The 26302-nt window shown below is 45.0% G+C and overlaps 1 long non-coding RNA gene across 1 annotated transcript; it reads right to left on the reverse strand.

The window, feature by feature from the left end:
• Nucleotides 1–3376: 3376 nt before the first annotated feature.
• Nucleotides 3377–5721, reverse strand: LOC310668176. Its single transcript, XR_014506644.1, has 2 exons — nt 5665–5721; nt 3377–4014 (listed from the first exon to the last, which is right to left on the reverse strand). It is a non-coding gene; the product is annotated as an uncharacterized lncRNA (long non-coding RNA).
• Between the last annotated feature and the right edge of the window lie 20581 nt (nt 5722–26302).

The following is a 26302-nucleotide window of genomic DNA, read 5'->3' on the forward strand; positions in this document are numbered from 1 at the left end:
AGCCTTCTTTATGGTCCAGCTATAAAGGTAAAGGGACCCCTGACTATTAGGTCCAGTCATGACCGACTCTGGGGTTGTGGCGCTCATGTTGCTTTATTGGCTGAGGGGACCGGCGTACAGCTTCCGAGTCGTGTGGCCAGCATGACTAACCAGAGCAGCGCATGGAAACGCCCTTTACCTTCCCGCTGGAGCGCTACCTATTTATCTACTTGCACTTTGACATGCTTTCGAACTGCTAGGTTGGCAGGAGCAGGGACTGAGCAACGGGAGCTCACCCCGTCGCGGGGATTTGAACCGCCAACCTTCTGATTGGCAAATCCTAGGCTCTGTGGTTTAACCCACAGCGCCACCCGCGTCCCATCTCCCCTAGCCAAAGACCACCCTAAAAACATCATACATAAGGAGGTGGTCTACAACAAAAAAAGGGTGAAGGATTGGTTTTCTGTGGAGTGTGTGTCTGCTATGTGTGTGCACACTAAAATGTTATAACAGCTTCATGGCAACAGCATTGAAGGACAAGGGCAGAGGATGGAATTGGTTGGCTGCACCTCTCATTTGCTGTATCATTGATTCTGGCTCCTCCAACCATCAAGCTCCCTGACTTCCACCCCATCGATTCCAGTAGGCAGCAGCCACCAATGAATTTGGGAGATCCCACCCCTGATCTCCTACAGTATGATGATGGAGAAGAAAAAACAACCATGAGCAAGCTTGTGATGGTACTAGAGGTAACATTGCAATGTCATTATTATTAATGTGTCGAAAAGCTAATCAGTATTTATGATGTACACCACATTTTATTAGTGCTTGTCCTTTCTCATTACTACAAATGATGACCCAAATATTGAAACAGTGTATTGCCAGACATAAAACCAATTTATTTTAAGAGCAGCATGTGCTTACCCCATAAAGCCATAAGATTTCTCAGCATTCAGGAACACTATATCGTACGGAGTTGAACTTCTCTCTTATCTCAACATTATTACCACTCCATAAAATTATATTGAATAGCGACTGGCGATATATTACAGGGTGAGGCATACACCTCTTTCCTAAAATTTATGCCACTGTTTGGAAAATATTTATGGATTTGTCCCAGGAAGAAAACAACACCATGCTATGTTTGCTTGCCACTGGCTGCTCTACCAAAGTCTAGATTGGAAAGGTTTCTCCAGCTTAATGTCCATGGAGGTCTAGTACTGATGCAGAGATGGAACCTAAGAGGGCAGGCGATACAACAGGAGACTGACCAGGCAATGGACCATCATTTATCTCAAGCTTCCCCAATCCAGGTGACTCATACTGTGAATGTATCACAGGAGCTGATCTTGAAAAGCACTTTTCCTTTTATAACCAAGGAAGGTCCTAAATCTGTGCTCACAGTCCTGGGTTTCTCATTAGCCTTTGTTCCAGGTCATGAGGCTTCTGTTAGGAATCTGTTGGAGGTCACAATGCTGTTGGAGGTCACAAAGGTGATGTCCACTGTTTCCAGTAACTCTTCTCATTGTGAGACTTTGGTGGATAAGATGAGAGTTTTTTTGGAAAACGAACACACCCGCCCCCTTTGTATTAATGTAATATTTTAATATGTAACTGTGTATTCTTGTAATCAGGACATGGGTGGCGCTGTGGTCTAAACCACTGAGCCTAGGACTTGCCGATCGGAAGGTCGGCGGTTCGAATCCCCGCAACAGGGTGAGCTCCCGTTGCTCAGTCCCAGCTCCTGCCAACCTGGCAGTTCGAAAGCATGCCAGTGCAAGTAGATAAATAGGTACCGTTCCGGCGGGAAGGTAAACGGCGTTTCCGTGCGCTGCTCTGGTTCACCAGAAGCAGCTTAGTCATGCTGGCCACATGACCCAGAAAAACTGTCTGCGGACAAACGCCGGCTCCCTTGGCCAGTAAAGCGAGATGAGTGCCGCAACCCCAGAATCGTTCGCGAATGGACTTAACTGTCAGGGTTCCTTTACCTTTACCTTTTTATTTTTATAATATTTTGTTGACATTGTCTGTTGTTGCTTTAGTTTTTTTGTGCACCACGCACCACACAGAGGTATTTATAAAATATTAAGTAGTATAGAAATTAAATAATCAACCAACCAACCACATTTGTCCCAACTCATCAGGTGAGGATTTACATCAAGACTTTATATCCTGCATTCTTAAGGGTTGCTTAACTAAATCTCTTGCTATCCCTGGGATTTTGCTCAACAAAAGCCTCCAGCAAACTTTATTTTATTTTGTTTATTTATAAGATGTATTGCCAGCATTCAAAACTCCCATTGTTCTAGGCGCGTTTTGCGACAGGGAATTTCATTAGCACGAGCAGTATCTAAGCTCTGGGCACAGTACTGTGCTTAAGATTTCAGATTAAAACTGCAGAGTAGAAGGAAAGGAGGACCTTTTTCTGCCTCCCCACTTCCAGCTACTCCCTGAAGACTGGAGAAGAGACCCTCTTAAGAATATTAGGGGGGTGGGCCGGGGAAGTATGGCTTTGTTTTTTGCAGTCTTCAGATGAGGACTAGGCCATGTGAAAAACGAATATAAGATTTTAGCTGCCGTTCATTCATTTGCAGCTTTGTATTCTTGTTATAAAAAAAGCACGCGTAGACATTCTGTTGTTGCGCCCCTAAACTAGGTTTAAGGTGCCATTTAGCTCCTGGCTTTCATATTTCAGTTTCTAACACTGTGTTTTACCCTCCGTTCCCCATGAGAAGTTTTTAATCTGTGATATTTTAGTGTATTTTTGGTTTCTATGGAAGCCGCCCAGAGTGGCTGGGGAAACAAATAATAAATACAAATAATAAATTATTATTATTATTATTATTATTATTATTATTATTATTATTATTGGTCCCACGATGGGTTAGAAAAAATAGAAAATATGGTCTTGAAACACATAAAAATTGCTACCATTTTAAAACACATAAAACCGTTTCCAAAATGGAACAGAGCAATTTGTACGGGGGTCTGAAGTGGAATTTAAGGGTAAAGGGGACCCCTGACCATTAGGTCCAGTCATGGCCGACACTGGGGTTGCGGCGCTCATCTCGCTTTACTGGCCGAAGGAGCCGGCGCACAGCTTCCAGGTCATGTGGCCAGCAGGACTAAGCTGCTTCTGGAGAACCAGAGCTGCACACAGAAATGCCATTTACCTTCCCACCAGAGCGGTACCTATTTATCTACTTGCACTTTGACGTGCTTTCGAACTGCTAGGTTGGCAGGAGCTGGGACTGAGCAACGGGAGCTCACCTCATCACGGGGATTCGAATCGCTGACCTTCAGATCAGCAAGTCCTAGGCTCTGTGGTTTAACCCACAGCGCCACCTGCGCTGTGGGTTAAAGTGGAATTTACAAAACATCTATAAATGAAGCTTACTCAACTTCCCCATATTTTATTAATAAAATGTATCAATCCTCTTTCCACATAGAAGGCACCCAAAGCAATTCCTAGTTTTGCTAGACGGAGTTTGGCTGCTGCAATCAAAATATTTTGTAAATAGCAAAGGTATCATCCATTCAATGGTGGGGGCGAGGAGGAGAGACGAAAACAAAAAACCAAGGCACCCACTGAGGCATCATTCCAGTGGTGACACTTGTCTCCTTGCTTGACTGCTCATGAAATTTCATGGAAGAGTAGATGCTCCCCCTCCGCTTTCCTGGAGTCAGTTTGGTGGGAGCAGTCACAGAGAGTGAATTCTGTCATTCAGACAATGAGAGACTGGCAGCACGCTGGCGATGGAGGCAATGTTCTTTTGCTTTTCATGTGCTTTGACACCAGTTAAATGTCTGCGGATGATGTTTAAGGCAAAAACTGTACTCGCAGCTTGAGAATGTGCCCTGAAAGTAATGTCACCTGGTCTGTATCTATATGCGCGCAAACAACATCGTTTCAGAGTTCAGCGGGGAGGCAGGGGGAGGTGATAGGGAGGTCAGGATTCATAGAATTGTAGAGTTAGAAGGGATCCTGAGGATCATCTAGTCCTCCAACATTTCTCCAATGAAAATAGGGATGTCCTGATAATAATAATAATAATAATAATAATTTTATTATGCATACCTAGTCCATCTGCTTTTCGCCTGGCATTAAATTGTGTCTTTCCTTTTAGCGCCCCCCCCCCACTTCAGCGTTCACTGGGCTGTACCCTTTCATGAGACCCTCTTGCTGGACCTCTCATCAGTGTTTGATACCACCAGCCATGGTATACTTCAGGGCCAAGTCCGTGGGTTGGGGCACTGTTTTGCAGTGGTCCCACTGCTATCTGCCGGAATTGATTTTAAAGAGTTGCCTTGCTCCCCAGGCAGCTATGCTTTGCAGTGCTGCAAGACAACAGTTTTGTCCCTGTTGCTACTTAACATCTTATATGAAGCTGTTGGCCATTAGGAAATTTGAAGGGCAGCAGCATCAGTACACTGGTAATGCCCAACTCCTTTTCTCGGTATCATCTGAATCAGGTGTTGCTGTGCAAGTCCTGAGTCAGTGTTCAGATGCTGTGGTGGGCTGCACGACGGCCAATGAACTGAAGCTGAATCCCAATGTGGTGGGAGCCAGTGTGGTGTAGTGGTTGAGAGTGGTAGTCTTGTAATCTGGGGAACCGGGTTCGCGTCTCCGCTCCTCCACCTGCAGCTGCTGGGTGACCTTGGGCCAGTCACACTTCTCTGAAGTCTCTCAGCCCCACTCACCTCACAGAGTGTTTATTGTGGGGGAGGAAGGGAAAGGAGAATGTTAGCCGCTTTGAGACTCCTCAAAGGGAGTAAAAGGCGGGATATCAAATCCAAACTCCTCCTCCTCCTCCTCCTCCTCCTCCTCCTCCTCCTCCTCCTCCTCCTCCTCCTCTTCTTCTTCTTCTTCTTCTTCTTCTTCTTCTTCTTCTTCTTCTTCTTCTATAAGGCAACGGGAGGGGGAATGGAACCTCTAATGTTTACAAAGCCCTATGGGGTTGGAATAAGCTCTTTTTCCTTACTTTGACTTCCTGCCATTCTTGGAAGCTATCTGTAAATTTACTGGCAATTCATGTTGTTTTTTTACAAGTGATTTTGAAATGCAGGCTGAAATCACCATTTTAATAGACCACAAATCTAAATGTTGGTTTTATAATATACATACATAGTAGTTACAGACTCATGAAATTTCAGTGGCAAAGTGGAAGAAGGTCTCCAGCTATTCGCTTGTCCATTATCCTTCTCCTGCCCTTGTCTTCTCTCATTTTCACTGCTTTCCCTTTCCCCCTCCTCTCTACTAACATCTTCCTCCATCATCAATATGAGCTATGTAACAGGTAGTAGATACGGTATGGTGCCCTCCAGTTATTATTGGAGTACAATTCCCATCATCCCTGACCATCGGCCATCCCGGCTGGGACTGATGGGAGATATGGTCCAACAACATCTGGAGGTACCACACTGGCCACCCATGAGCTACAACAAATTATCTTTAAAATTAGAGCAGGTATACCAAAAATAACAAGAGTATACAGTAGTACAGATTACCCTAGAAAGCATCCATTATCTGGTTTGCAGACCACAACATGGTCATCAGAGTAATTCTGGAGGTATTCTGCAGCCACCACATTGAAACTGGCCATGCTCAGAATGACCCTTCCTTCCTTCCTTCCCTCCCTCCCTCCCTCCTCTGCTCGCTCTATATCCTCAAGTAAATACTCTTACATAATCCTGCCAATAATGAAGACAGAACAATCCATATATCCTCAGTAATGAAGCGGCAGAACCTGTATTGTGGAACGTTCTGAGCACCACCATCTCCATAGATACATTGAAGGCAATGGAATGGAGTATTATCATATTGTCCTTTGAAAACTGCTGGTGGCAGCTGCTGAATCCTAGCCAAAGTGAATGCTTTCACCAGGGGGAATTTAGAAAGAGCAGATATAATAGTGTTACGAAAGTCAGGCGTCACCTCCACTCTCTGCCAAGCTGCAGCAAGATCTCAGGAGGTCCCAGGCACTCACTCAGGGTCTGTGTTCCTTTGGAGAAATGAGACATGGCGGAGAATGTCATAGCTTTAAGAAGTATGGTTCTGAAATATACTTGGAGTCAGAAGTGGATTTCATGCTCTTTATTCAGCTCATAGTGGTGAGGAGGAATGGAAGTCCTCTCAGAATGTCTGCCTTATATACATTATTTACACAATGGGCCCCATGTGATTGGCTAATTCCGGAATTCTCCTATAGGCCAATCAGGCTGCGGATTCCCTTCCACCTGGAGCTGGATTGGGTGGCTCCTGTGGACCAATCAGACTGCTGCATTCTGGATCCTATCATTCTAGGACCAATCAGACTGCTGCATTCTGAATCCTATTGTTCCAGGGCCAATCAGACTGCTGCCTTTTGGATTCTGTTCAACTGAGTACATAACAGGTTCATTCACCTATTTACACCTTCAGTCTGCGCGGAAGGAGTCCCCTTTCCATACCCATACTTTCTCACTGCTTTTCTTTCTTTTCTGGCAGTGCTCATAACTATTTCTAGCGTGCTCCTGAATGATCCTCCCCCACCCCCAATTTCTATCAGATTTTCACAGAACCCCAAAACTGCATAAGCAAAGCATGGTTGAAAGTTTCTACACAAGATGTTATGGGCAAAAGTCTGAAAAGTGTGTGCCGAGAATTCACAATTGCTTTCATTTATTTTCCAGTGTGCTAGTAAGGGCAGGGGACACCCACCCACAGCCACTCTCAGACACCCCCCCCCACACAGTTTGACCCCCCAGATTTGCACAAAACCAGAAACATGCACAAGCAAATTTACAATTGCCTGGCTGTGCCTCTTGGCCAGGATTTTTTATTTCTTTATTTGAAACTAGGTGTGCCTGTAGCTATCTGCGCACATGCCCTGACTGTGCTGAATTTGCATAACAGACTTCACCAATCAGAAGGCAGGGGCATGCGCAATAGAGAACGCCGACCGGTATGAATGGAAAAAAACCAAAGTTGCTCCTCTCATATAAATTAAAAATGTGGACTGCTCTGGTCTAATTCGAATGGGGGCGGGGAGCAGATTAACAGCTAAATAATGCTCAAATGTGGACAAGCCCAAACCTGCTGTTATTATTAATAAACTGCCTGCAACTTGCTACATGCTGCATAGGGATTAAAAAGCAAGGCAGTCCCTGGCCCCAGGCCCACAATCTAGTAGATAAAACACAAAAAATAAAATGGGATGGGTGGGGAGGGAGGGAGGGACAATGAAAAGAAGAAAGCACTTTTTAAAAAAAAGAATTTAAGATTACACAGCTCCAGGACTCATTCTTCAAAAAATTAGCAAATTAAAAACCCGTAGTCCTAATCCCGCCCCCCCGTCCCAAATTCCTTCCCCCCTCCCTCTCACCCATTTCCTGGGATGGGAGGCTATAAAACGCATCACTTCTCTCCTACATCCAGTCCCAACTATTCCATTTCTTTGTCACACTCGGAGCACAACAGGGAGACGGAATGTTGGCACAGAACAGCAATATATAAGCAAGACAGACCGTAGACACAAACAGCACAGTAACATCAGTGTCTGCGGAAAGTTATGAGCACGCAAAAGCCTAATGTTATAGATATGCCTGTCTAGTTCCCCATTATTATTTCGCACAGTAACTTTTATGTTTTTCTCATGCCTCGTAAGTTACAGCAACGTTACCGTAAAAGATGATGGCATCAGTAAAGAAAAAGGCTAAGGAAGCTTTTAAGAGTAGAGCTCAGCGCTGTGAAATTCACCCAGCCCCCACTGTTCCCCGTGTTCTCGGGCTTTGCGCTTCTGCAGCCCACGTATCACGCATTCTTCTTTGCACGCTAGTCCTCATGACTGTTGAGCTCGAAGAGATCCTGCTTGCTCCCTGGCTCAGAAAACGTGCAGAAGTAGGCCAGTTCAACCCAAGCTAGTAGGAGGATAGCATATGGCAAAATTCCTTACTTGTTTTTTCTGTGACAAGAGGATGCACTGAAATAGCACATTTCCTTGAATGTGAGGCATGGTCTGCATACAAGTACAGAAGAGGAGTCCTACTGTATCTGGCCAAGTGCCCAACTATTCCAGAATCCTGTACTTGCAGGTAGTGGCGTAGCGTGGGTTGTCAGCACCCGGGGCAAGGCAAGTAATTTGCGCCCCCTAACCCGTGGTGTAGTATTCTGCTAAAATTCTAAAAAAAGGAAAAAAAGAAAATCACTTTCTTGCCTTGCTGCACTTCTAGCACCCCTTCATTGTATAACCATTTCTTTACTCTTAACATAATGTTTATTCACCTTCATGCCTATTGCCTTACTCTTTCAGCAAAAAAATAAATAAATTAAAGGTTGCTAGACCCACTGGCTTACATCAACTTATGTTGAGCTGGAGCAGCTACTTATGGATCGAAATCTGTCTCGTCACTGTTGAACCAACCAAACTTCAATCCATCTGGTCAGCTCAACATGCAGAATGACCAGTGTGCCCCCTTTCATTGCAGAATGACCAGTGTGCCCCCTTTCAATGCAGAGAGACTTACCTGCAGCAGCGGCTTCTACTCAGTTTCTCGCGTCTCCTCGAGTCCTCCCGCCTCCTGCTCTGCAGCTCAGCCAATTGCATGCATTCGCCTTCTGGCCAATGAGGAAGTGGATCCCACTTCCTGATTGGCTAGGAGGAGGATCCGTGTGACAATAGCGAATTTTTTGCGAAATCTGTGACAGCGCTGAGAGAGAGTGAGTGAGCCAGGTAGGGGCAGAGAGCTGCGAGTGCGAGCGCACCCCCCCAGATGTTGCGCCTGATGCGGCCGGCCCCCCCTGCACCTCCCACGCTAAGCCACTGCTTGCAGGAGCCAAAAAGCAACTTGCCATTTTAAAAATGTTCATCTTGATGTTTTCTGATATATTATGGGGTTTTGTGTTATATGCAAGGCTGAGGAGAATATTTCCTTCGCCAAATTCCTCCTTCATCTCAAGGCCAGCCCTGCTTCAAACTTCTCATTGCAACCCAAGACCGGGGGGGGGGGGGGAGGGGAGCTGGTCACAGCAGAAGGAGAGACTCCCTGGCTTCTTCGGCAGCCTGCCCAGTCTCTGCCTCTCTGCCCCCTCCTCTCCAGCCTCCACTTCTGCATCTGATTCTGGACTGCTCTCTGCCACAGCCTCTTCCTGCTCACGAAACCCTGTTGCCTCTTCAGCTTCTGACACCACCTCCTCCCAGTCTATTCCCTCTTCTCCCTCTGACCACTCATTGTTGTCCTACCACCAATCCCCTGGCTCTGAGCTTTCTTTGCTTGGGGGTTCCCCAAGCTGGCACCTTCCACCGCTCCTTGGCATCCAGACAGTCCCATTTTGGCACACTGCAGAATGTTAATTTTGTGAGTGGCAGCTGCTAAAGGTTTCATTCTGGGTGCATGGCCCGAATTATGTGCTAAAGGCTGCTGGATCTTTCTCTCTCCCCTCCCATTCGGGCACGAATAACAGCAGATTCTGATTTACTAATGAGAAATTGCAAGTTATTGAGCAGCATTCGTTGTATGACTTATTAATGAGATTCCCAAGTATTGTCAGCAGTGGGACTGCTGGAACGTCTGAGAAGCTAGAGCAGCCCACATAACACAGGGAAGTTTCATTGATTATTTGAAATTAAAAGCAGGGCCAGGGTTTTAAAAGATGTCCGTTCCCTTCCGTCTGGCTTTTGGCACTCACTCTTTCTTTCTGTTCTCAAAAAGGCAAATCATTGCCACATTTCTTTCCCAGTGAAAAGTTTAGACCCAATCTTGCATGCATTAGCTCTTGTCCTTTAAAATATGCCAATAGTGTGATTAAAAGATTGAACTCTTCTGTCATTTGTTAGCGGAGAAGAATCTAATATGTGCATTACCCGAGGAATTCAGAAGCCCACCAAGGGATGGGAGGGGCCAGAGGGGCTGCTGACACACATTGTAGTAAGAAAATGACACGAGCAAATGAATGACTTTAAGCATAGTAAGGCAACTGAGTGTGTACTCTTATCCATTCTGAAGGAAATCAGCCCTGAGTGCTCACTGGAAGGACAGATCGTGAAGCTGAGGTTCCAATACTTTGGCCACCTCATGAGAAGAGAAGACTCCCTGGAAAAGACCCTGATGTTGGGAAAGATGGAGGGCACAAGGAGAAGGGGACGACAGAGGATGAGATGGTTGGATAGTGTCTTCGAAGCTACAAACATGAGTCTGACCAAACTGCGGGAGGCAGTGGAAGACAGAAGTGCCTGGCGTGCTCTGGTCCAGGGGGTCACGAAGAGTCGGACACGACTAAACGACTAAACAACAACAACATTTTCCTTTCAAGACTGCCTACCAGTTCGAGCAAAAGAGCGAAGAGCGTGCATTGTGTACTAAGAGCACCTTGCCGGTTTGTGGTAAGACCCACTTAACTGGGATCACACAGACTTGGTTCATAGCTTAAATGAAAATCCACATGAGATTTAAAAAAATCCCATGCACACACTTAATTACAAAGGTTTTTCTTTAAAGAAAGATTGCCATAGCTGTGGCTGAGCCCTCCCGTTGATGGTTTTGTGTGTATGTGTGTGCGCGCGTGCGCGCACGCACATTCTTCGGTTGGGTGCATTCTGATTTGGAAACTTGGTCCAAAATGCAGTGGCCAGGTTACTGGGTGGGGTTCCCTTCAGATCTCAAATAACCCAGCTGCTGGTTCATTTTCAGGCTCAGTTCAAGGTGCCTGAATATGCCCATATCCCTAAATATATGAAAGATCATCTTCTCCTCTGCTGACCCTATAGGTGCTGAGATTGGCAGAGGGGGCTCTCTTGGTAGTTCCTCCGCCCTCAGAAGCTTGAGGTGGGAGTGGCAGCCCGATAAATGAAATGGAGGTGATTCTGCACCTCAAGTGAGCCATAAAGAAGGGAATCCTGCGGAGGGATCTGTTCTCAAGAACTTACGTGTTTCCATATGGCAGGACTGCTTTAACCCATTCTAATTGAATGTGAAAACGTTTGGTCCAGGGACCACAAAGTTTGCATAGGCTTTTCAACCAGCTTTTGCTCCTGTGCAGGCATGTTTTGTGTTATTTCTAAAACTATTTTTAGGTGCTTTTATGGTTTGTCTGTAAATCACCTTGAGCTACATGCAAAAGGTGATTCTTAAATAAACAAAGAAACGGTAGAAATAGGAAGAATATGTTCATTTCTATTTCTCTCAGTTTCTTAATCCCGCTCCTGTCTTCGATGCACTTCGCAACATTTTGGCAGCAATTTGCGATTTTATTTTGTAATTTTTTAAAAATCCCCATTAATTGCATCGTAGGTCACCTCTGGTTTTGCTGGCAGCCCAGTGTAAAAGCTACAAACTCTGCCTGGATTCCATGTTTTTGTGCCGTGGCAATGCCGATAAGCACAAGTTCTGTGGGTTTTTTTACTGCCATCTTATAGACACCAGTTTAATTAACTATGGAAGGGGGAGTTCCCATGCAAAAAGACTGCCAATTCATAATACAGTGGTGCCTTGCAATACGAAATTAATTTGTTCTGCGAGTTTTTTCGTCTTGTGAATTTTTCGTCTTGCGAAGCATGGTTTCCCATAGGAAATGCATTGACGGTTTCCCATAGGAATGCATTGACGGTTTTAAGAAAAAGGCGCAAGACATTTTCGTCTTGCGAAGCAAGCCCATAGGGAAATTCGTCTTGCGAAGCAACTCAAAAAACAAAAAACTCTTTCGTCTTGCAAGGCATTCGTCTTGCGAGGTACCACTGTAATCCTTAGCATCCAGTTTAGCATCCAGCTGCCCATCCCACTGCTATGCAGTTATTTTGCGACTGGGCATGACCCTATGGCAGGGTTAGTGGTTCACAGCATGTTGCTGCCAAATGTGCTCATAAGCCCTCAAAGGATGGGGATCCCAGTTTTAACAGATAGGCTGCATTATGTGGGAGAAGGCGGTCCTTGATGTACCTTGGTGTCCCATTTAGGGTTTGGAAGTTGATACATCACTTCAAATCATGCCAGAAAGTGGAGCAGCAACCTCTTCCAGTGCAAATTACAGTGGTACATTGGTTCTCAAACTTAATCTGTTCCGGAAGTCCGTTCTAAAACCAAAGCGTTCCAAATCCAAGGCGCGCTTTCCCATAGAAAGTCATGCAAAATGGATTAATCCGTTCCAGACTTTTAAAAACAACCCCTAAAACAGCAATTGAACATGTATTTTACTATCCAATGAGACCACTGATCCATAAAATGAAAGCAATAAACGATGTACTGCGGTCACAAAATCAATCAATCAATCAATCAATCAGTAGCTGAACTGGGTTCCGCACAGTCACAAAAACAAAACAAAAAGAGCCAGAAAAACAAAAACGCAAAATAAATAGCAAAAACAGACAGACCTCAGCAGAACACTCAAAACGGAAGTGTGGCACTCAAATCGGAAGCTTAATACTCAAATTGGAAGCATAACACTCAAACCAGAGCATGTTCAGCTTCTGAAAACGGTTTGCAAACTGGAACACTTACCTCCGGGTTTGCCGTGTTTGGGTTCCAAGTTGTTTGAGTACCAAGGCGCTTGAGAACCGAGGTACCACTATATATAAAAGTGTAGCCACATGTAGTGAGTGAGGAGAACACATGCCCTTCAACATTTCTCTGATGAAAATAGGGATGTCCAGTGCTATTTTTTTATAGAAAAAGAGGTGCCAGAACTCTCCATGAATGCATCTCCTGTTCTCTTAGAATGGCAATGGTGCCCACCTGAGAGGTGCCGGAACTGAGTTCTGGCGAGTTCTGGATGGGGGGGGGGAAGCCCTAGGGGCACCCTGTTCCATTCCCTCCAACAGGAGTTCCAGCTTGGCCCCGCGACCATGGGTGCCCGGGGCCATGGGTGCCATGCAGCATGCACGGCCCTGCCACCAAAATTTGTGGGTGCCCAGCCCCTTCATGGGGAATTTTGTGGGTGCTTGGACACCACCCAGGGACCCAGGGAGTCAGTGCTTATGCCCTCCAACATTTCTCCAATGGGAATAGGGATGTTCTGTGGAAAAGTGGGGCATTCAAAAATCAGAAACCAGGATGGCTTCTGTAAATCCAGAACTGTCCCTGGAAAAGAGGGATACTTGGAGGCTCTGAGAACATGGATGAAGACTGATATCTGAGAACTGGAATATAACCCTCACATTCTGGGGCATGGGTGAGGATAACCTGAAATTTGCAGAAGAACACAAATTCTTTAGGGGGGAAACTGAAGTGGGACACACACACACAATAGACCAGTGAGGACTGAGCATGCTTGGTGATCACAGCGTGTGAAGGGGTGTGTGTGTGTGTGAGAGAGAGAGAGAGAGAGAGAGAGAGAGATGGAACAACTGAACAGCAGCAGTACTCCACATCACACTTTTTGCTGTTGTTGAAGGCCTCTTTGTCTTCTTTCGTATTTTAAATAACAAACAGTGGAAGAATGTTGAAATAACGAGGAGGAAATGCATTGGTGGATTTTTGCTAGGAAATGGCTTTCCCTTGGGAAGCGGGATCAGTCATTCTCTCAAGGTTTTTTTTCCTGGGAAGAAAAAAACTGTTGCTTTTTCAAGCCTCTTCTTTTCCCCTGGCTGGTTGCCTTTGATCTCATGTGGGTCCTTGGAGTTCTCCCATCTGAAGTCCTCCTATAATCTCTCACAGAGGCTCCTCTCTCGTTGCCCCTTTGTAGCTGTGTAACTGGATACTGTTTGGGCTGTGGTAACTGTCTGGCTTTGTAGTCATCATCCTTTCGACTGGTTGCCAAGTCATTTGCCGTAACTAGGGCCGGGACTATGAAGGGAATGGATTGCTGCTGTCATGGTCTTTGGCCTCTACGGAGGAATCCATCACCAGTCCTTTAATGCTCCATTCAGGGAATACCAAGCAAGGGAAATGGACAAATTGTTGTTGGTTTTTAAAGGCAGCTTTCCTCCCTTTGTGAGGTACCAGAAGGTGAAAGTGTTTATTGAAAATAAGAAAAAGAGATGCATAGGATGGAGGTTTTGCCAGTGGACTGTATACGGCGACCCTAACCTGAAGGAGTCTCGGTGGTACTCAGTTTTGTTACAGAACTGGGGGGTGTTGATCACATCCAGATAAGACTGTGGCCAGTAACTCATAACAGAGGGAGACAAATCAATCTGCTAATAAAGCACTTAAGAAATATGATCAACCATGTCACCACGAGGCCGCAGAATGCCATCCTGACTATTGGGGTTTCTTCTTTTAAAATCCAGGGAGAAACCAAGTTTGTGGTTCGTCAAGGGGCAAGTTTGAACTCAAATTTTGCTTCAACTTTGTGAAAAAGCAATAAAATACTGTTACAAAAGTTGTGTGCCCCCCCTCACTCTCTGCAAGGTTCCTGGGGGTTCCAGGCACTCACTCAGGGTCTGTGTTCCTTTGGAGAATTGAGACATGGCAGAGACTGTCATAGCTTTAAGAAATATGGTCTATTCACCTATTTACACCTTCCGTCTGCATGAAGCGGGTCCAGATCTTACAGCGTGGTCATTTCAAGAGAGGCTTGTCCCCCACAGCAGAGCAGAGCCATGGAGTTCAAGGCATCTCTCCCAGCCTGCCTTCAGCCAGCCTGCCCAAGATGGATCCCACTCCTTCTTCTTCCTTCTCCTTCCCAGAGCACTTTGCTTAAAATTCTCTTTTCCTGTCACCCCACACCTAGTTACCTTGGCAACCTTCCAAACCCCCAGTCCCTGTTCACACCTCAGGGCAAGGGGGGGAGGACAGTTCTCTTGCATTGTCAATGGACCTCAACGACCCTATGTTGTTTCTGAATGGTCCTCGCTTGGACAAGTCATTTGGCATGTTCTGGCTCAGGAATTCCTCAGCAGCTTGTATTTCTCCCTTCACATCCCAAATAATCAATATCCTCAAGGGGTTGCTTTTCTGTAGCTTAGAGTGCTGAGGCCAGACTGGTGAGTCACTACCCTGACCCTGGCAACGTGAGATTACTGCAAGCACATATTCTGGGAGGTCTGAGACAACTCATGTGACGAGGAAAACAAGTAGAGAAGGGCAAAGCAATGGCACAACACAGGATGAGATAAATTAGCTGATTGCAAAGAATCATAGAATCACAGAATTGCAGAGTTGGAAGGGACCCAAAGGGACCTCAGCCCCCTGCATTGTTCTTCTGAAATTTTTAACAGGAATGCTCCATGGTCCAGAGCACCATGTGTACTTTTTATACATGAAGCTTCAGCAAGTGTTGCCTTCTTCATTTACTTCAATGGATTCTCAACAAATCAGTATGATCGGTGTGTGTGTATTTCTATTATGGAAGCAACTGGGGTGGTTGGTTTTTTGTTTGTTAATTAGGTTGCTATTCTGCGGGATTTGTTGCTGGGAATAGTAAATATTCTGAGTTACTTGTAAATTTGCCAGGTTTGATATTTAGCAAGGGGTTGGATTAGATAAGACTAAGAGGAGTCCTGCTGGAGGGAGGAAGCCTTTTCTCTATTCACTTTTGTAAAAATAAAAATAAAAGTACAGTGGTACCTCGGGTTATGAACTTAATTTGTTCCGGAGGTCTGTTCTTAACTTGAAACCATTCTTAACCTGAGGCGCACTTTCGCTAATGGGGCCTCCCGCTGCCTCCCGCTGCCGGCGTGCGATTTCCGTTCTCATCCTGGGACAAAGTTCACAACCTGGAGCAACTACTTCCGGATTAGCGGAGTTTGTAACCCAAAGCGTTTGTAACCCAAAGGGTTTGTAAACCAAGGTACCACTGTACGTGCATTTTCTCTTTTTTTTCAGGTTGTGTTTTCTACAGATCAGTTACATTTGTTGTGAGACATTAGTGTTGTGTGCAGTATTCATAGTTTTATAGCCTTCTGTTTTGTCACCGATTACTCACCTTTTCTGTAAACTAGAAAGCCCCAACTGCTGCAACCTTTCCTCAGAGCAGTCGCTCCATTCCCTTGATCATTTCTGGTTGCCCTTTTCTGAACCTTTTCCAGCTCTACAATATCTTATTTGAGGTCAAAACCTCCAAGGTCCCTTTCCAACGCTTTGATTCTATGAAATGTGGTAAATAAATAGAACTTCATGCATTCAGTATATTAATAATCTAAAACAAATTTTAGCAGGTGAGGGCAATTTTTGACTACAGAAGTGTTTAACTTAGTGGATTGTTTGTCTATTTTTTGAGGCTGATTAACTGTAATAAGGAATTTTTTAAAGGGGAGGAGGAGAGAGAAATGAGGTGGCTATTCCTCCCCAAATGAATGTCAGTGTTTATTAAATTGCAAGCTGTCTTCAGTAGCTTCAAAAGGCACTTGTATTGAAGTTTTTGATAAGAGGCAGATTTATTTCCAGGTTAAAAGGCAGATCTGCTTGATCAACTCAATATTCCTGAATTGATCAACAGTCCCAATAAACAATTTAGTAAGTGGTGGGGATCATCTGCACGTGACTTTCCCATCAAAATGACACTATGCAATGCTACAAGGCTGTATTCACTTGTTAATGCTAAATATTGTTGCTTTTGATTATGTATTTCATGGTTTTGTATTCTGATTTTATCCTGTGAACCGCCCTGAGACCTGTGGGTATAGGGCGGTATATCAATTCAACAACCAAACAAACAAAGGCTAATATGCATCAAACATTTGCCTCTCCCCACAATCCTAAAAGAAACTAAGACTGAAATAGTTCTCTGGGATTTGCTAGGAGGAATGTGGAAAAGGCCTGTCATCTCCCCCTTTGAAAAAAAAATCAATGTGTGTGTGTGTGTGTGCTGTGGGAATACAGAATGTTGTATTGAACTCTGTGTCATAATTCAATGTGCATTTCATCCAGTGCAGAGGGCCCACAAAGAAACATGGTTATCCCCATACCTACGGGAAAAGCCCCTGAAGATAAAATATACAGTTGTACCCTTGGTTCTCAAATGCCTTGGTACTCAAACAACTTGGAACCCAAACACTGCAAACCTGGAAGTAAGTGTTCCGGTTTGCTAACTTTTTTTTGGAAGCTGAACATGCTCCGTTTTGAGTGCCACACTTCCGTTTTGAGTGCCACGCTGAGGTTTGTCTGTTTTTCCTATCTATTTTGCATTTTTGTTTTTGCAGCTCTTTTTTGTTTGTTTTTGTGACTTTGTGAGCTCGGCAGGCCAGGAACTAGTTCCCATGCCTTGTTCCTCTCTAAGGAATCAAGTTCAGCCTTCATGGCATTTAACCATGGCTCAGCATCCTCTGAAGTTAAACTTTGGACCCAATGGAAGCTGGGCAGACTGCAGGCCTTGACAGATTGGGTTGTCCTCTTATATACCTGCTGGGATTGACAAGGCATCTCACCCTCACCTGAATCTGATAGCTCTCCTGTAGCTGCCTCTGATTAGTTATCATTTAACTCTTGGGGGAAATAATTAGCATCACATGTCATGTGCATGGAAGTTGCCGAACCAATTAACCAAGTAGAAGGATTACTGTTAAAATCACCAGTTTTCCTATAACTTGATATTGCTGGATAGCTTTGATGAACTGCAAAAGCATTTTTAGTTTGCTTTCTGTTGCCACCCTAGAACTTTTCTTTATTGGTGCCTTTTTCCTTTGTATGATTCCTTGCAAATGAAGGAAAACAACTTTTCTGCTTGTATAGGTTGATAATATAATTTTGGTTACTGAGGACAACAAGATTGTACAAAAACAAGGTTGGGTGCAGGTCTGACCAGGACGTAGGCGTCCTGACTCTGACAAAGGTGACCTGTGGGCTTGCTTGCTTGATTAACAGCTGTTGGGAACTTCAAGGTCCCTGCTCTCCCTTCTTATGGTCTTTGTACTGGACCTGGAAACTCCAATAGAGAGCATTCCATGTCAAGAAGGAGGGCAAGTGGGCACCCTATCAAATGACAAGGCAGGAGCTACATGGAGCAGGGCCTTTTCACTGGTGGTGCCCATTGTATGCCTCACTCTTCCCAGACCTGCTCTCTTTTGGCCTGCATTTTGGAGCTTTATCATTTAGGAAGACTTTGGAAGAACTGGTTGACAAGTCTTATCAGTTGATGACGTATGAGCGGATTTTATTTGCTGCTATTCTGGGCTTCTGATGCACCAGGGTTTACACCAGCGTAACAGAGTTGGCCAGGATGCCAGAAGGGATACAATTTACAAGCTTTCTCCATTATCTGCACAGCAGGGGGTGTTCAGTCAACGGTGCGAGGGCTGAGCTGAAGCATTCCCTGCTGGTTACCTGCTTTCAGCAATAGGGGTCGCTGTTTGGTAGTACCCAATTGGTTAGCTGTCAGATTCTAGAGCTCCCTATTGGTGGCTCTTAGGTTATTCACAAAATACAATCCATTCATAAAACACAGTGTTCATTCATAAAGCAGTAACATAAATCTCCATTGCTACATATTGGGTGTATATTTCAGCGGTTGAACGTACAAGTTTATGGCCATGCTGTAGTTTGGTGCTTATGCAACTGTGAATAAAAGGTGGCTGGGCTCATTGTCTCGGGGTTTGGAGGGAAAGAGGTGACAAAACTGATATCCAATAAGTGCCCCCCCCTTATTTCCACAACAAGTCCTTGAGCCTGTACTCTGAATGGTGACACCAGGGACGTAGAAGGTGCAGGACTTGTCAGTCCAACCCCTGCACAGTCTCATCAGGGCTGACCTTAAGGCAATTGGAGCAATTGGGCCAAATTGGGCCCTGTGGGCCGCTCCTATGTGGGCCGCTGCACCAGGACAATCTAGATGGATTTTATTTATATCCATAAGATTTTGCAGACTTTGGCTGTGAACTGGGCCCTACAAAAGAAAAAAAATTCAAGTTGCGCCCCAGTGCTTCAAATTGGGCCCCACTGGCTAGCCCTGAGTCTCATAGCTGCTGGGCCCGAATTGCCCTGCCCTCGCATGAAGTATGGGGTTTGCAGTTTTGGGAGAGGGGAGACTGCCTGCTGGGGCGCGGGAAGGCTGGCGAGGCCCCTTAGATTTAGAGGCCCTAGGCTTCAGCCTACATAACCTATACATAAATCTGGCACTGGCGCTGGGGGATGTGTGACCTGTGAGCTATATTAGACTCACCAGACCTCCCCATTTGGCCCTTGAGTCCAGGGTGGCCAAATCATGTCCCTCAAAGGTGTCTCTTGCTCTTTCTTAGTGATTTGAGGCTATTTAGCTGCAGTTTGCCTCCTGCAAGAGATGTGGCTTGCAGCTTGGCCACAACTGAATGAGGGTTAGTCCTGACTCTGTCAACCCTCTCCTGCCCAAACAAAAGTTTATTCATGACAGATAGTCATCTTGCGATAATATAGATACCGAATTCCTGAATAAATCCCTCGCCAGGTGACTTCCCAGTTGTATACTCAGTGAGGACTTCAAAGTGCATTGCCTGACTTGCTGTAAGAGTGATGCTGTTCCAAGACTGTACATTAATGTCAAAGTTTCCCACCATCTCTGCAGCTCGGGGGGGGGGGGGGGCAGACTCCACAGAGCTGAAAAGTGCAGCCCTCTCATTTCAAAAAGGGGCTTCGGTTTTTTAATATTGTATATTAAAGGTATCAAGTCCTGCATTGTCATGTTAAGGTAGCCCCAAACAGTGAATGAAGCCAGCTCGGCTTTAGCTGCTAGCACACTATAGCTTTATAGCACATTCCAAACACATTTCCTGCCTCAAAGAATTCTGTGCACTGTAGTTTGTTCAGGGATGCTGCGAATGGTAGCTCTGTGAGGGGTAAACCACAGTGCCCAGAATTCTTTGAGGGCAAGATTGTTCTTTAAACATGCTTTAAAGGTATAGTGTGTACACAACCTGTGAATGCCGTGTGAACTGACCTTTTCTCCATCGGTGTAGCCAGGATTTTTTCGGGGTGGGGTGGGGTGGCAGGCTTTATGTTAGGGGGAGGAAGAAGCAAGTTATCTGCTTGACACAATTGATCAATTTCTTAAGTATTTTAATTTGTTTACTTGATTGGGGGAGCAGATCCCCCTGTCCCCTGGCTACGCCCATGCCTTCCTCCCTTGTTTGTATTTTCAGTTCCTGTGAAGTCACCCAGAAGTGAGGACCACTAGGAAGGTCTGGATCCGTGCCACCCACTTGGATCCAGGGCTACGTTTTTACCGAGCAACTAAGAGTCTGAATCCAAGCGAGGCTTCCAAGCAAGAATGATTTCCAAGCAAGAAATGCATTTCCACAGCATCATGAGCTAATACTCTAGTGGGGTTGCAAAAGACAGGGGAGTTCAGCAATGGGGAACCAGCTGTGTTTCAGGGAATCTTGCTCACTGATCTCACCAAGGGCCAGGTTCAGTTTCCAAGGAATCCCAGTATTCCCAAAACAATCGTTTGAAAACCACTGATTGCTCCAAAGGTCGCTGTGAACTATGTAATGACGGCTCTGAGAATCCCTTGTAGAAAAGCTATCATTCAACAACAACAACCCTGCTTGCCTGCCTGCAAGCCACCAACCACAAGACCTGCTTTGTCTTGCTGTAAGAGACTGTGAGCTTTCTGAGCTATGATTGTGTTACTGTTGTGAATAACCCTGAAGTAGCACTAAACTTATTTTATTTTTTATACCCCGCCCATCTGGCTGGGTTTCCCCAGCCAATCTATGTGGCTTCCAGAATATATAAAAACATAACAAAACATCAAACATTAAAAACTTCTCAATACTACAGCCTACAGATGTCTTCTAAAAGTTGAGTAGTTCTTCATTTCCTTGACATCTGATGGGAGGGCGTTCCACAGGGAGGGTGCCACTACTGAGAAGGCCCTCTGCCTGGTTCCCTGTAGCTTCACTTCTTGCAGTGAGGGAACTGCCAGAAGACCCTTGGAAGTGGACCCTCAATGTCCGGGCTGAACAATAGCGGTGGAGACTCTTCCTCAGGTATACTGGGCCGAGGTCGTTTAGGGCTTTCAAGGTCAACACCAGCACTTTGAATTGTGCTTAGAAACATACTGGGAGTTAGTAAAGATCCTTTAGGACTGGTGTGATATGGTCCTGGCGGCCACTCCCAGTCACCAGTCTAGCTGCCACATTCTGGATAAGTTGTAGTTTCTGAGTCACCTTCAAAGGTAGCCCCACGTCGAGTGCATTGCAGCAGTCCAAGCGAGATTACCAGAGCAGGTACCATTAACACAAGTTAATGGTAACTTTCCTATTCATCCCAAGGTCTCCTTCAAGAATCATAGAAGGGACTGCTATATTTCCCCCCTCATTACAGGTTGCAGTTGTTCATGTGTACTCCTGTTTGAGGCTTGAAATTTCAGAGGAGAAACACTGTGTACACAAATCTTATTAAACCAGCCCCCCCCCCCCCCGTGCTTGCAGATGCCTTTCCAACCTGACAATTTACCTTTGGCAGCTATTGATTTTGGGATTCTGCATGCATAATAAAGTGCACACGGAGAAGCCTTTGAGCCTTCTTACTTTTCTAAAAAAATATTCTGATCATATTCAGCAATCAGACGAGGCACCTGTAGAGCAATCTCCTCTTCCTCCCCATGTTCTGTTCTTGGGGTTCTCCTGTCCCCCACACAACTAATTTTGAGGGGTGCAGAGCGGACAGAGGGACCCCATTGAGCAAGCAGATGTCCTTGCACAAGGTCTCCTTAGGCAAACCCTGCCCATTGAAATTAATGAACAGGTCTCAATCAAGTCCATTAATTCCAATGGGTTGTTGTTGTTGTTTAGTCGTTCAGTCGTGTCCGACTCTTCGTGACCCCATGGACCAGAGCACGCCAGGCATTCCTGTCCTCCACTGCCTCCCGCAGTTTGGTCAAACTCATGCTGGTAGCTTTGACAACACTGTCCCACCATCTCGTCCTCTGTCGTCCCCTTCGCCTTGTGCCCTCCATCTTTCCCAACATCAGGGTCTTTTCCAGGGAGTCTTCTCTTCTCATGAGGTGGCCAAAGTATTGGAGCCTCAGCTTCACGATCTGTTCTTCCAGTGAGCACTCAGGGCTGATTTCCTGAAGAATGGATGCATTTGATCTTCTTGCAGTCCGGAGTTTCCTCCAGCACCATAATTCGAAAGCGTCAATTCTTCGGCAATCAGCCTTCTTTATGGTCCAGCTCTCACTTCCATACATCACTACTGGGAAAACCATAGCTTTTACTATACGGACCTTTGTTGGCAAGGTGATGTCTCTACTTTTTGTCCAGTGGGTTAACCCTGAGCAAAACTTCATTGAACACCATCTTTTGTCAACTCATCCAAAGAAGTGATTTATATGAGCTCAGTGGCAGAGAAGGTGAAATAAGAAACTGCTTTTAAAAAGCAAGCAACACTGTTTCTTAGGTAGTTCTTATGCTAATGCAGTTCCTAAGTTTAGAAACTTACAACCAGAGCATCTTCTTCTAGTCGCGCAAACAGACAAACCTGTTCAAGGTGGAATAGAACATATAGGTTTCCTTTGGTTAAAATGGGAACAACTGACATATATTCCAATGGCACTATATTTACGAAGGGCAGTCATCCAATTAAAAGGGATGTTGGGGGTGAGGAATTCCAGCACACTGCCTGTATCCCTTGGAGATGGGTAGTTAGCACTTGTCATTGGTGGGCACCAGGGATAGAGAGGTGCAAATTGGCAAGGGTCTCCCTTTGATTCCTGATAACAAAGGCGGGTAACACCTTTGTATGCATTCAGGCAAAATGGAGCACCTCTTTGTGTTGTTCACTTTGCCCTTTCGGAGAAGGAATTTTTAGAAGACACAATATTCGAAAAGAAGCAGAAAACAAAATATGCAGATCAACTGTTAAAACGAATGCTTTGACAAAATCTGGACTCGGCAATGCTGTGCCTTAATTCGCTTTGAATGTGGGAAAAGCTTCTTCACAATAGTTTTAACCGCATAATTTTCATTAAGGATACGGCCGTTGCAAATAAAAAATAAAGATATAGAAAGCTGTTGTTATGCTGATGGCCTACAATTTGATACACATAGAGAGAAAGATTCCACTTTTTAAATCATATGCATAACTGAGTTTCCTCTACCTCAGAGCTTTCCAAACTTTTCGTGTTGAGGACACACTTTTTAGACATATATCATTTCGCAGCACAGTACAGTGGTACCTTGGTTCTCAAATGCCGAAAACCCAGAAGTAAGTGCTCCAGTTTTCAAATGATTTTCAGAAGCCGGACGTCCAATGCGGCTGTCGGCTATTGTTTCCAGGGCACCTGCACCAATCAGAAGCTGCGCCTTGGTTTTCAAACATTTCAGAAGTCAAATGGGCTTCTGGAACAGATTAAGTTTGGTGCTTTTGTTATTGCTATTTATTTTGCATTTTTGCTTTTGAGGATTTTTCGGTTAATTTGTTTTTGTGACTGTGTGGAACCCAGTTCAGCTACTGATTGATTGACTGTGTGACTGCGGAAATGGATAAAAGCCCCCCATCCAAACAATGACTATCATCAGTGCAGCTAAGGAAAAAATAATAATTTTAATTTTTATCATCTACAATACTGTCTTATTTCTTTTATAGTACAGTACATTGATTATTGCTTTCATTTTATGGATTAATGGTCTCGTTAGATAGTAAAATTCATGTTCAATTGCTGTTTTAGGGGTTTTTTTAAAAGTCACGGGGATTCGAACCGCCAACCTTCTGATTGGCAAGTACTAGGCTCTGTGGTTTAACCCACAGCGCCACCCATGTCCCGGAGGTTGAACTACCCCATTATAAAAGATACGGACACATATTGTGCGATACACCTACACATTGCAACTGACACATTAACATGCAGCGGCACAAAGTTTGGAAAGCTCTTCTCTACCTCATTCATTGGAGGACTTCTCACTCTGTCCCTCCACTAACCCCTTTCCTCCCTGCCTTCTGCACCAGCCCTCTGGCGACAGCTAGCAGAGCTCTCATTCCAGCCCCACACCACAGCAGTGGGTGAGAACGGAGGGGGACCAGTGAAGGAGCGGGGCGGGAATGCACACCAGATGCGGTACTGAAAACTATAGGCACTATGTCTCTGGGTAACAATCTAGCAGCCGTGCTTGCAGAACGTTATGAAAAACGTTTGAAACATTTGCAGCTTATCCAATCTGATCATATCACTTGCACATTTTGTGAGTGTGCCCTCCAGGGCTGGATCATTATCAATGTACGATAACACATCTGTTTATTGGCAGCTCGGTGGCTTTAAATCCTGCCCCATCTTATTCGTAACTCCCTGGGCAGCCTTTACTTCTGAATTAAAATGGGGTCCGTGATTAGTGGCGAGTTCTTCTGGAATTCCCTAAAGTGAGAACATCTGCCTTAAGACAACTATTATCATCTGTCTCTACTGAATTCCACCCACTGGAGAGGATTTCACAAAACTTGTCAGCACAACCCCCCCCCCCCCCATAACACAGTCCAAAGACCTCTGGAGACTGTGAGCTGGCTCACACAACTCTTCTATGTGGCAAACGTTGGTTTGAGCAGCTCCCTATGGAGTTCTAGAATGTTCTACTACATAGCAAAACTAGGGTTTACACTGGCATGGCTAAAATACATCATTACTGTGGTAACCAGGGGATTTTTTGAGCAAGAACTCGGGGGAGCTGAGTTCTCTCACCATTTTAAATTTGTTGTTGTTGTCTGGGGGGCTGGAATCCAATGCCTGAGCCAAAAATTCAGCCATATCTGTAATTAATAAAGTTGTGGCCATTTCCAATCGAGATCATTGTCTGCTTGAGTTTAATAATCACATCTTACATTTAGCCACTGCCCAGTGTGGGCCGCTACAAGCAAGCAAGCAAGGAAACAAACTTTGAGGTGAGTTCCCCCACCGTTTCCCCCCAGAAAAAAAGCACTGATTGTATCCAATGTTGTTGTTGCTCACACAACAAATGTCTATTTGTGCAACAGGGCTTTCCCTCTCCTCTCCCCCCCCCCCCCCCGTGCCCCTTCCATGCACCCTCAAAATCTGCTCACAGGTGTTAGGGGACCCTCTAGAACAAATCCTGGGGCACACAGGGAGAAGAGAGAAGAGGAGGTCGCACTGTGTGAATGGGGCTCTATTTATCTGAACTGTTCTACAACTAGCATTTGGTGTCAGTGGAAGGGAAGTTAAATTTGACCCACATTGCAAAATATAACCATTACTTAGCAGGCGGCAGAGGGGCAAAAAAGTATTTTAAATATGTTAGAATAGCACTCATCAGCTACTAAAAAAGATTAACCATCCAAAATATGGTTGGGCATTTCAGGCCCTGGTGCAAATGTCAGACTTTCTCATCTTGGTAGCTCCTGGTCTTCACCACCATTTCCTCTTCCCGTTTTCCTCCAGTGCTGTACAGTACATTGTACAATGTATATTTTCTAGATAAAGAACGGCAAGAACAAATTTTGGGATCATGATATAGGAGTGCTAGGTCTCCTGAGGCTCAGACAGGAGATCGATGGTAGAGGTTTGTAGGGTACTGGTGGAGCCCAGTAGTAACTGGCAGCAGGATGTGACAGCACCCAGTAGACTGGGGAAGGGGGGGACCTGACTGTGACTGTTGAAGGGTGTTGGGTTGTGGGTGAACATATCAGACGACACAGCGATTCTTCAAACAGCTCTTGTTTATTCACAGACCAGGACAGAACTGAACTGAAGGGCTCAGTCAGCCTGCTTATATAGAGCTCCAGTACAACGTTACTGTAACAACTTTCTAAAACTATCCAATCACTGAACGTCACTTTCGATCCCTTATTTGTATAACTATTTACAGTATCCCCCTGCTGGCCCAGGGGGATAGGAATAGGAAAGCAATAGGAAATGCTCTCAAGGCATCTAGACTGTAGTCTGCTTACTTGATTCTGGACCCATGCCTTGAGATTTTACTTCATCTCCTGGAGAATCTGAGAAGGAGGCTGAACCCTTGAGAGATCAGATCCTGAGAATGGCAGACTCCGTGGATTAAGACCAGCGGGGTAAATGAATTAGGCTTCATATCTTGGAAGTGACTCCTTTGCCAAATGTCCAATCCATCCTAAACCTGATGTCTCAATCTGTGACCTTGAAATCCTTACCACAAACACTCCATATTGGAAATAATTGTAGGGCTAGATCTCACATCAATATGGATTTATATAGCACCTCTGTTTGAGTAGGTGTGTGTGTGTGTGTGTGTACTGATATTACAGCATTAACAACTAGTTAATCTGCTGGTGTGAATCAGTGTAGCTCTATTGACATCAATAATTCACACCAGCCGAGGATCTGGTACTAAATTATTAACAACTGGATGTGAAAATAAAACATATTTTGTTACTCTATATATTGAATTATCTTGCATAAATCTTTAATCACCATGAGGATTGGATTTAGAGTTCAGGGAGCAATTAAACCTCTGAGTGAGGAGTAGATGGGAAAACAGAAGATTCAAAATATCAATACAAAGTCTTTTGCTCC

Source organism: Podarcis tiliguerta (genome assembly GCF_965153285.1).
Source record: "Podarcis tiliguerta genome assembly, chromosome: 17".
Lineage (NCBI taxonomy): Eukaryota > Metazoa > Chordata > Lepidosauria > Squamata > Lacertidae > Podarcis > Podarcis tiliguerta.